Genomic DNA, 12,246 nt, shown 5'->3' with positions numbered 1-12,246 from the left:
ACAAAAAAAATTCTTGACTTAAAACTTTACAGAAACATCACAGAACTTTACAAAACAAATTAACGGTAGGAATTTCTGTACTCATATGTATTAGTTCAGAATAAGAAAATTAGATGCAATACCTCTATCAGGCAAAACAAACATATAGCTGCAAATAAACATATGTTAGAGTATTTGGATAATCAAATCAAACTTCAAAACTAAAAATTATAATATAAAACTAAACTAAAAATTGCTCCTAGTTGTCATAAACCATTCAAATCAAGCACAATGCTTCAGAAATTGAGAATATTCAGCAGCATTCTAAATTTTTTTCTTAAATTACAATTATTTTGTACAGGAATTACATAAAACAAGCATTGTAATTTTAATAATAGAAAGATGTAACTGACATCTTGTAGACTAAAGACTTTATATAAACATCACATATCATATTATCTTAGAATTCAATTGTTATGTGTATTCTTAGGTTGAACAACATGATGATATATGAGTTTTGCATTGCATGTTTCAACAGATTTGAGAAATATTAGTGGAGAACAAGAATATTATATGCAAAATCGGATATCAAAACTCATGCAGAACTAAAAAATCTTTAAATCTCTATTAGGGGAAATATAAACACATAATCTATAAACTATGTAGAACTCATACATAAACAGAGATTCAAAACAAAAAAAAAATGACTGCAAAATATTCAAATAACCAAACCTTATAATGTAAAACTTAACTCAAAATTACAGAAAGTTGCCATAAACATTTCAAATCAAACGCAATGCTTCAAAAATTGAGAATATTCACCAGCATTCTAAATTTAATTCTTAAATTACAGTCATTTTGTATAAGAATTACATAAAACAAAAACTGTAATTTCAATACTAAAAATATGTAATTGATATCTTGTAGATTTAAGACTTTACAAAAATGTTATGTGTATTATTAGGTTGAACAACATAATGACATATGACTTTTGCATTGCATATTTTCTGGTCATATTAGAACTCATGCAAATATGTACTGCATATGTACTATATTCATAACCAAACTTATATCAAAATTTGGATTTTAGAGAATTTATATTACATCCAAAGTCAACAGCAAATATGTCAAAAAAAATCAGAGTATATCAGATTTAGGCATGTATCTAGAAACTACACAAAGTATATCTATATATCAGAGAATTTATATTACTTATGTACCAACTGCACAACGTTCATGGAAATCAGATTTCAGATGAAGCATATCAGATTTCATATACTTTGCAAGTAAAGTTGCAGGTACAAGAAAAGTCAAAGATCAAATTCAGGAGCAAAAGCGGATCACGAACAATGCACAGGGGGAAAGAGTTGAAGTCAAAATTCAAGCACTTAATAAATCTGAAGGTACATTTACCACTTTATGAACCTTGTTTTGAATCTTCTTCTGAATCTGAATCCAGTGACATGTTCATTTGTTTCTTGATCTTCAAATTGCATCTAAAATTCAGAATTCAGACCACACCTCAAACTTTTAGAATCTTCTTTTGGTTTTTTGATTTGGATGTTAATGTACAAAGTACTTCGACTCTGCTATCAAATGGAAACAAAATGAAACATTCGGTCAAATTGGCAGACAGAAAATTAACATATGAAAATACCAGTGCAGAAATCAACAATGAAAGCGTCTTGCTCGATTTTTTGTTTCAGTGTTGTTTCAGGCTAATATGCAAGATAACTTATCAAAAATTAGTATACTATGAATCTTGCATACTAAATTGTTTTAGTTTCAATCTTTGCAACGTAAGATTACTAACTAAATCAAATCATCAGATAATATACTTGGAATTTTCAAATTGACAGGATTAAGTTTCAGAATTTGGCACACCAATCAAGATACATTATTTTCATAGCTGACTAAACCAAACTCCCTCTGAATGAGGAACATACAAAATAAACTAAATCTGAATCTGAAACTTACAGATACAGTAAAAAGTTAAAAGAGTAAGATTTTAACTGAAAAAATCTTACAATATCATAGATAATTATTAACTGAAAAAATTATACAATCTCATAGTTGAGTTCGGGATAGAAATCACCACTCTAGATATTTGTATGGTATAAATAATTTTTTAACTCGGTAACAAGGGGGACAGATAGAGGATAGATGAGTAGTATCGCCTTTTTTACTCGGATGGGAGTGAGAACACGGGGTGCGTAGGCGGGATAGGGAGAAAAACGGAAAAAACGGAAGGGATGTGGAGGCGGATATGATGAGCTGGCAAGAAAAACGGAAAACAAGGAACGAGAGCGGATCAGAGGAGCGCTAGGAAATTGATGGCGCGTGCGACGCGCCATGTAGCGCTACCGTGTATATACATACATATATATATATATATATATCTGTGTGTGTGTATGTATATATCAAAAGTGATTTATGCAATATTCCATCTGAAGGTGTTAAAGATGGGAATTTTCAAGATAGTCAAGAAACATAGACAAAGTACATGTATGAACCATCTTTATAAAATTACAGTATTTTTATATCAAATTTACAGTTATAAAAACCTGTAATTTTACATTCAATTTCATGTAAATGATACAAAATCAAATATTTTGGTCACCAAAATCAAACCTGCAGATATAACAAAGCTCCCCTGTCAGTGTAAAAATATTTTAGTTCCAATATGGCTGCACCATAGCCGACAACAATCACCCGCATCAACAAAACATCTTCAAGGTTCAGAGTTCTTAATTGGTAGGATAGCAGCTAGTCAGGATTAGATGCAAAATGGCATACACAAATGAAATGGAGTAAAAGTTCAACTTTTTTTATGATAGTTGCTGATATGATTCTGAGCAACTTTGTTCAGGTAGGAGATGCAGCGCTTACTTAACTGATTAAGACTTTCTCCACCACCCTAAACATCATTTGAAACAGTGATAAACTTTTCAAAGTTATATAGTACTACAGCTACAAAATGTTATACACTTATTCCATTTTTTATTTAACAGACCTAGACAAAGTTACATTTCTGGGTTATAATTGTTCCAAAGAAAAAATACGGTTTGGAACTTACCGGCAATTCTTGGTTTCTGCCATCAAAGTCCAAACCATTTTTAACTTCAAAATTAGCAAAGCCTTTGAAAACGCCTGGGCTTTTATTCACATAGTGTCATCCCATGTCAAACCTTGCAGATATCCCATGTGCCTTTCTCTTGGTGCTTCAGTCAACACTATCTGAAACAAATTATTGATGTTACTCATGAAGGAACAGGCAGGACAAAGTAGGCTAGAACTCACATTTGATACATCACAGGCTTTCTCTATGATTTCTGCAGTCTCAACAGCACGCTTCAAATCAGACAAGTATACAACAGTTGGCCTAGCTTCTCTTGCCAGACGATGAGCCACCTTACAAGTTTGCATCAGATCGATTCATTTCAAACACATTTTACAAATCCATAGCAATTGTACCCATAAACTACAGGATTCACCAAACAGGAGATCCACCGATTCACATACAAATAAGAAAAAAAACAAACACTCAAATAACTCACCTGAGATGCCAGCTCCAAATCGACGCTTCAGCCAAAGAAATAACCTACAACCCAAACAAAATTGAGATTAAAACTCAAAATCACAATAGAAAACAATGAAAATAGGGGCAAAAGCAACAAAAACTCAAAGGCTTCAACCACACACACGGCCGAATCAGGGAAGAAGCAAATCGCTGAAGAAAAATGTCGACGAACAGATCCGCCGTCTCCTCGCAAAAATAGAGATTAAAACTCAAAATCACAACAGCGGTGATACGCAACCGTTGATGAAATCTCGACAGCGAACAACGAAGAAGAGAACAAATCCACATAAAAAGTTAGGGAAAAGAGCAAAAAAATGGATCCATATAAATCAACAAAATAAGGGGACTCATCATATTTAACTCGTAGAAGGAGATCCAGATCGCTGCAAAACACAGAGAAAACCCTATAATAAAAAAATTAAAAAACACGAATTAGTTGAACAAATCGATGCAATCACCACCTTACTTGGCACTGCGGCACACAAGCACGGCACGGCGGTGATACGCAAACATTGATGAAAACTCAGCGGCGAACAGTGAAGAAGAGAGCAAATCCACAAAAAAAAAGTAGGGGAAAAGAGCAAAACATAGCAGGATGCAAGCACAAACGCTCATGAAAAGAGGAACAAGCAAACCACAAGAGACAAACCGGCGAGACGCCGGCGAGAAGCCAGCAACGAGAAGATTCGCCAGGCTAATCACCTCGACGGAGACGACGAGAGAAAAGAGGAAAAAGAAAGAAATTTCGCCTCACTCTCTCCCCGTGTCGGAAGGAACCAGAAAGTAGGCGCGGATTTCAAAATTGAACAGTAAAGGTGGGACCCACTAAGCCCAATCCAATCCAGATAACCCAATCCAGCACACAGAGCAAACCCAGACTATGCACGAATCACAGAACAAAACGAATGGACCAAAAAATGACAGATTGAGCAGTCAATAATCTGTTGACAGAGATATAGCAATTCCGTAAAAATAATATATATATTAAGAGATCATGCGAGACAGTGTAGAATTTGATTAATCCTACTATTAGTTGCAAAGAATGAAACTGAAAGAGTACATGTGTACAACCACATAAATAATCCAATTCTTTTTTTGGGTAAAGGAGGCATAGGTAATATTGTCGTCGCCGAGGTTGAACCGTTACATTGAAGATGTTCCAATTTCCTTATGACATGTTTTAGCTGTAACAATCGATACAAACATTATCATTGACATGGTTATGCATGTGAAGCGTATATTGGCATTGAAATTTTTTCACCCGTTGCAACGCACGAGCATTTTTGCTAGTAGGGATAAAATTCATCTTCCCTTGGGGTATGTTTGTCAAGGAGGTGACTACATCAGGCCTGTGCACAGGATTGTTCTAAGCAGCAACCCTTTGCTGTTACTAAAAATAGTACCTCCACACCTCTCACTATCCAAAAATAATACCGCGCACACACACACAATGCTTTTGAAGTTTTCCAACCTATCAATATCATGTGTTGCCTTGGCCACAGAGCCCACCTACTACCTAAACTTTAAATAAATTCTCTTAAATTACTTATCTGATACAGAGCCCGACTATAACATTATGTTCGTTGCAATTTAATCTTTATAAGAAGATATCATATGATTATATTTTGATGAAAGAAATATATGTGTTGTAAATTACTTTTATTATATGTTTAGTTAACTTTATCAAATATGTTAATTACTTTTACATTGGATTAAATTACTTCTTAGACATTTATAATGTTGTGAATATGACACTTTTACTGTTGTTTTTAGTTAGTTCTATAATTTATAATTTATGTTGATTCAATTTAATTTCTATATAGACTCATGTTTTTACCGCCACAACTAATTTACTTTTAATTTAAATGTCCTGATAACTTACTTTTATTTTGTGTTAAGTTACTTTTATATTTTTTGTGGATTACTTTTAGACTTTACTGAATTTATTTTCATAAATATATAAGAAGTAATTTATTCAAATCTAGAAGTACTTATAAGTAATTTATATTTAGAATAATGCAAATTATCCAACGTCCTTTGAACCTGTGCCAAATCATGCAAAATACAGAGGAACAAAACAAAACAAACTGCACCACAAAACTGTCAAATCGATGTAAATTTTATCATTGTTTATAACTCCTCAAACAATGTAGTTACTTATAATAATGCGAAGTGTTATTTTTCTCTACTAGTATTTACTTCTAATAATGTGAAGGGTTACTTTATTGCGAAGTGTTATTTTTCTCTACTGTCGAATCGATGTAAATTTCTTTCTTTCTTTCTTTTTTACTTCTGTCGAAGGGTAAACTCCTCGAGCGGGGGCTGTGGTGGCCCCTTTTCGGTTCAGACCAGGGATGCGGGTGAAGGTTTGACAGATGAAGGGAAGGTGATGCAGAGGGGGTCAGGCCCCTCGGGAGTGATGGGGACGCAGTCAGTTTATACAGGTTCCCACCGTTGTGTAAGCGAAATACCCTACTCCTATGTGTGGTTGGTTCTGGTGGGAAAGTACAAGCGCTTTCGGCTCTCGGATCCTCCTTTCCCCCCAGGCATGGACCTCCTTTTATATCTTAAGGGGTTACCACAAAGGCCCAAGACCTAGCTTCGAGGGAAAGGAAAACATCCTTTACAGGTAATTAATGTGTGTCTTGTCCTCCTGACATGTGAAGCCATGCGCGCCTTACCGTGACATGGGCCCCATCCCATCATGCCGAGCGGTACGGGCGGACGTCCATGTCATTTCTCCTTAACTGTCGACAACTTCCGGCCGTCCAGCCCCACCTTGGAGTAGGGATCTCTCAAACGGACCTGCGTGGAGAAAATGCTGGTCCGAGTCCAAGTGAGAGGCAAAAGAAACCCTCATTAATGGCGACGGGACGGGGCAGATGTAGGCCATGCCCCCTGCTAGCAGTAGGCGCATGCGCACAACGCCTTGTCCGCTGTCACATCCGTCATTCTTGCTGCAAGTGGCCTGTCAGTGTGCATGCTCGCCGCATTAAATGCGGCGTGCCGCGGCAGACGAGACCTTATTAAACATGGTAGTTGGGCGCTAGGAACGCCTGCCCAGGGCGCGCACGCAAATCAGAGCGAGGAGGGGGTTGGGTCGACCCGACCTCTGGCTCGGGAGGAAGCCACCGCTCCACCCCTGGGCCCGACCCCCCTTGGGAGGCGATACGTGGGTTTGTGGCGGCCTTCTCCCTCTGTTTGGGGTACCCCTAGGCCCATATCACCGACAACTTCCCTCTAGCAGTGTAGTTGCTTTTAGTATCATGAAGAATTACTTGTATTTTTTCCCTCTAGCAATGTAGTTACTTATAATACTGAAAGTTTAAGTGTCATTAATTTGGTTTTGGCAACTAATGATAAATCCAATTATATGACACTAATATTTTCATATGCATTTCTTTGTCTAGTGTCTCATGTGGGATATAAAAGTGCAAATTGTGAGAGGTGGTTCCCGGACTTGATATGAGTTGAGATAGAGACGTTCGTTGACGGTGGACCTAAATCACAACAACAATGAAGTGCATGTAGATAATGTATCATTCCTTCTCTCCATGCACATATTTATATGCTCATATATAATATTTCCATGTGATTGACATATGTATGTGAGACAATGTTTTGTTTGAGCCTTATCACTTGTTTACTTTCTTTATATTGAGAACATAGAGATGATGAAGGTATGCATTTATTTTAGAACCTATATTTGATAAATGTATTTTATTTTTGTATAGGATAAACTCCCAATATTTCATATCTTTTTATGCATGCTCTTGGTTCTCAAAATTATTTTGTATGCATATATTTAGGGGGAGCAAATCATATACCTTAGTTATGCATATATTTGATCCTAGTTATTCACTTTCATTTAATTGTAATCTTCACATTTGAGTATATAACTTGTGGTATTGATTAATACCCATCATTTATTCATATCATTTTATCCATACCATCAGTTGGTCAACAAGTGGAGGTTGACAACCAAATCATTGTGACTAATAATTTCATTGAGTTGAATGAGTGAAATAGGTCCCAAGAATTTTTTTTAAAAAAGGGTGTTGACGCTCAAGAGAGATCATGACACCTAAAGATATAAAGAATGACAAAGTAAAGATATCGAAGATGTGGAGTACAAAGTAAGTACTATGGTAAGACGGTGAAACACAAGTAATGCTTGGCGCTGGAGGACCAAATTTGGTGGTGAAGGGCGAGTGACGACTATGTCGTGATGAACCGTGAGGCCATTTGAAGGCACAAAGGAGCCCGCATCAATTATTTGAAGAATATACAGTGAAATGGTTTCGGCGTTGGCATCCCTTAAAACAAAGGAAGATAGCATGAAGACATTTCTATTGGTATAATTCTTTTCCTATTTATATTTCTGTATAGCAATACCGTACTATTGACTTAGCAATGCAACTTTGATGTTTTTGTTTATGTCTCGGTGCACAAAGTGACCTATCTTAGTGCTACCTTGAGAGAAACCCAAGCGTTAAGCTATCCATTGAGTGGTTTTAGAATTTAGACCTTAATTTTGGTTGAGTTGAGGAGTTCTCTGAGTGAGCTTTCTATAGAGTCCAAGATCACCAATAGCAGACTCCCAAGCAAAATGCTATGGCCGTTTTGCTCTGGTGTTTATTGGAAATTATCAAAAATTTAGGAAATTCCAAAAATAGCAGTAATCCTAGTTTTGCTCTATGTTGTTTTCGGAGTTTTTTGAAAAAAAATCGAAACTCTGAAAATGACTGCGAACAGTGAAATTGCTCTAAGGTGTTTTTCGGATATTTCCAAAAATGTTTCGAAAATTCTGAAAAATGGAATCTTGACCTCCAATTGCTAGTTTTGAGAGGCTTGAGTATATGAACTCCTCCACCCCTTCCTTTGAGTGGTTGTTGTTCTTGGGCAAAAGTAAACACATCCAAAGCCAAATAGCTTTCCCCATTCCCCTAACTTTGTGGTGTCTCTTTGTGAGAGAGATTTGAGAAGGGGAGAGAGTATGATTGAGAGATTGAGAAGTTGAGAGCTAGTGAGCTTCACTCCATTCTTTTAGCACTTGAGTTCATAGCAAGCAATTTTTCGATTGTGTTTGTTACTCTTGAGGACTAAGGTCTCCTAGATGGCTAGGTATCGCCGATGGACACCTAAAGTTGTGGTGTGCATCGAAAAGTTTGTGAAGACTTTGATTTCGACTTCGCAAGGGAAGAAAAATCAAGAGTGAAATCGAGTGCATTTGTGGAACCTTGTGGGGAAATGGTTGAAATAGACCCGGCCTTTATGGCACCTCAACGGTGACGTAAGATCCGTGAATTTGAACTTCGAGAAACAAATCATGCGTCTTCTCTTTTGGTTTGCACGTTGTTGCCTTCTCTCATATTGTGCCTTCTCTCCTAGCATTGCCGCCACGTCGATTTGCCTTCCCATGCGTGCCTTCCTATGCGTTCTCTCCTCTAATTGATTGCAAAAATGATTCTCCACTACTCTCTCATCATTTTTTTCAATAATTGTCCCTTTCAATTTCGTTTTAAATCACCGGGTTTAATTTCAATTTAAAATTTTATCCCGAGTTTTACATATTCGCTCGATTTTGATAAAAACGGAAAGAGAAAATCGAGTGTATCATAAAGCCCTCAACCAATTGTGGGAGATCGAGAAATATTCAATCGGATTCGATCGGATTTCAATGGATGATCAGTTCTAGCATAGTATGGACTCGGGATGGTCCTTCGAGGTTGAAGACGGCAGTTAACTATGCAAGCTAGCAGCTCCACTTATGGGCTGGGTCAAAAAGAGGCATGCCAAACAGCCCGAGATGGTCCTTCGAGGTTGGATACGGCAGTCAACTATGCAAGCTAGCCTACAGCTCCATTTATAGGCTAGGTCAAAAAGAGGTATGCCAAACAAAGGGAGATAGAAGGCTGGGCTGAGCTGAAAAGGGATGAAGAAATAAGCTTTTGGTCCAAAACTAGAGAGTATAATATATAGCGACTCAAAAATATTTTTACCTGTTGCAACACACTGACATTATTACACACTGTCATTATTTCTAGTCAAGTATAGTTTCAATATCATGAACATAGTCAACTAAATATCGGAGTATATTAAGGGGGGCGCAAGGGGCGGGCGAGGGGGCATGCCACGTCAGGATTTCGGCGCGGGGTGGCATTTTTGCAAAAAACCCTTCGATTTCCGTTTAATTCGATAGACGTCCCTCTAGAACAGTACCTATGTGGTATTATTTTTTATGGAGGCCCTTATGGAAACCGGATATTCTGTGCGAAGGAGATAAAAATCGCGGACTGCGCTGTAAACTCTGGAAGAAGAGGGAGCTTTTCGCGAAATGATGCCACTAACCCACCCAAACTCTAGCCGCCACCGCGTGTGTGTGCTCCCTCCTCCCTCTCGTCTCATCCTGTCCCTCTCCCCGCCGCCGCCTCCTCCACCTTCCCCTCGTGCCACCGTCGTCGCCGTCGCCTCGCGCCGCCGCCGTCCCGCGTTTGCCCCCTCCTCCCTCTCGTCTCATCCTCTCCCTCTCCCGGACGTCGCCGCCTCCTCCCTCTCGTCTCACCCTCTCTCTCTCCCTCTCCCTCGGCCGCCCGCCGCCGCCGGTCCACCCTTCACCGTCCGCCGCCTCCATTGCTGACCGCCACCACCCGCGCCGCTATCCCCGCCTCCACCTCCACCTGGCGGCTGGCGCCGCAGCCGTCGCCGTCTCTGCTCCGCGTCCGCCTCGCGCCACCTCCGCCGTCACCGTCTTCTCCGCCCGCGACGATGACAAAGGCGGTGGCGAGCGCGAAGACCAACGGCGCGGGGGAGTTGAGGAAGTGCCGCAGCCGGAGAAGGGAAAGGATTGGTGCGGAGGTGGCCGGCGATGGTGACGACGATGAAGGCAGTGGCGAGCGCAAAGATCAACGGCATGATGGAGTTGAGGCAGGTCTACAGATCTGGTCATTCTGGGTTGGGTGGAGGGAGAGAAGCAGATCGAGGAGCTTCCGGGCGATTCCGGCGGAGGAGGTGGGGATGGTGTGGCGCTACAGCTGCTTCACTCTAATGGCGGAGCAGCGGCTGTGGAGGATGGGGGTGGTATTGTGTTTCTGTTTTTGACGCCAAGCACGCAGCAGTGTGATGTGACTATGGCTACTATGGATACGACCATTGCTCACATCATGAATCAACAAGAAGACATCAAGATCAAGTCCTCCATGTGCTGCAATCTGATTCGGCCACGTGTTACATTGCTGATTTCAAACGGCTGCCAAATCTACATACGTGCTCCGTTTTGGGCCCGTGAGTACTTGATGGAAAGCTCTCAAAGTCCTCCTTCCAACGGATCCAGCCTCATCTCGGAATTCTATCTCGTTTGGCCGCAATCATAGAAGCAAGGTGCTGCGTCACCTGTATTGGGCCAATGGGCTTGTAACTTTGTTTGGGACCCTGGCCCATGTGGGGCCCATGTGGGGTGCGCCCCAATCTGGTGGAGCACGACCCTTGGACCCTCTTGGTCGTCCTCCCACCTCTATAAATAGTTAGGTACCCCTTCAGGGTTTCTTGGGTTTTGATCGATTAAAGTTTAGCCATTGCTACTTGCTTGCAGCGCGCGTGTCGGCTAGACCGTCCGTCTGCTTGTTCTTTGGAACCCCAACTTATCATTCGTATTTAACTCCTATTTGCAATTTAGATTGCTTTTATCTTGTTTTTGCTTGTTTCTTCGATTTGCTTGCAGGAAGAAGGTTGATTTGCACCGGCAAGATCAACAACCCACGGAGAGGTGTATCGATCGCTAAGGCGCAACACAACGTCTCGTACGGTTGTAGTCGGATCGTCAACGTTTCTCCCAAATCGTAGTTATCACAACTCACCGAAAGATCGGGCCAACAACAGCCTTGAGTGTCGAGAGGAACTCAGGGTCCATCAGGTGGTATCAGAGCTTTCGTTGCTCGGTGAGTTTTATCTACCCATAACCAGAAAATTGCCATACAAAAAAAATTGTATCCTGTACCTAGCCATATTGTGCCATTGCATTGTTTTTATCAGTTTTTGCTTTGTTGAGTTTTGTGTTGCATTGTCGAGTCGTATTGCTGGTTTTAGCGTTTAGTTCGTTTAGAGTTTCGAGTTCTGGTCACGTTTCGTACCACTGTCATCGCCCCCGCCGTGTCTTTGTTGTCGTCGGGACCTAGGAAAACGGAATCATCTTGTTGTCGGGGTTTCGTTTTTCTAGTTTTCAGAAGTTTTTGTCGGTCGGTTTTGGAGTTGCTGAGTTGCATCAAGGGTTTGTCGTCTGTATTCGGCCGTGCTTGTTTCTCTTGCGCGAGGAAGAGGAGAGAAAGAAAAGATAACAGATCTGTTTTTGGAGGAAGTTTTGCAGACTAGATCAATCAGGTTGGTTAGTTTCCATCTAAGACCAAACTTTCCAAACTCTCCCCACGCGTGAAGACCGGTTGGCGCCATCTCCTTTTGTCGCCCACTTTAGCTGAGTCCGACTCCCTCCCTCTCACGTCGGTTTCGCCTGTTCCGAGTTGTGTCAAACACCTTGGTGAATTTTTGTTTGGTGTCGGTTTCGAGATCCGTTTCGAAAAACGGAATCAGTATAAATTCAGCATTCCATTTTTGTATAATTTTTAATTTTGGTTTGGACTTTTACAGTTGAGTCCTTGTAATTTTCATATTTACATTTGAGTCCCAGTAATCTT

General features: G+C 40.1%; 1 long non-coding RNA gene across 1 annotated transcript; it reads right to left on the bottom strand.

Moving 5' to 3' along the window:
* Window positions 1–1,392: 1,392 nt before the first annotated feature.
* Window positions 1,393–4,287, bottom strand: LOC9268908 (uncharacterized). The gene is made up of 5 exons (XR_001543168.3): window positions 4,209–4,287; window positions 3,537–3,580; window positions 3,280–3,390; window positions 3,056–3,216; window positions 1,393–1,565 (listed from the first exon to the last, which is right to left on the bottom strand). It is a non-coding gene; the product is annotated as an uncharacterized lncRNA (long non-coding RNA).
* Between the last annotated feature and the right edge of the window lie 7,959 nt (window positions 4,288–12,246).

The sequence above is a fragment of the Oryza sativa genome, chromosome 2 (assembly GCF_034140825.1).
Source record: "Oryza sativa Japonica Group chromosome 2, ASM3414082v1".
NCBI lineage: Eukaryota > Viridiplantae > Streptophyta > Magnoliopsida > Poales > Poaceae > Oryza > Oryza sativa.
The sequence above is the reverse complement of the archived record's forward strand: the minus strand, read 5'-3'. Positions and strand labels throughout refer to the sequence as shown.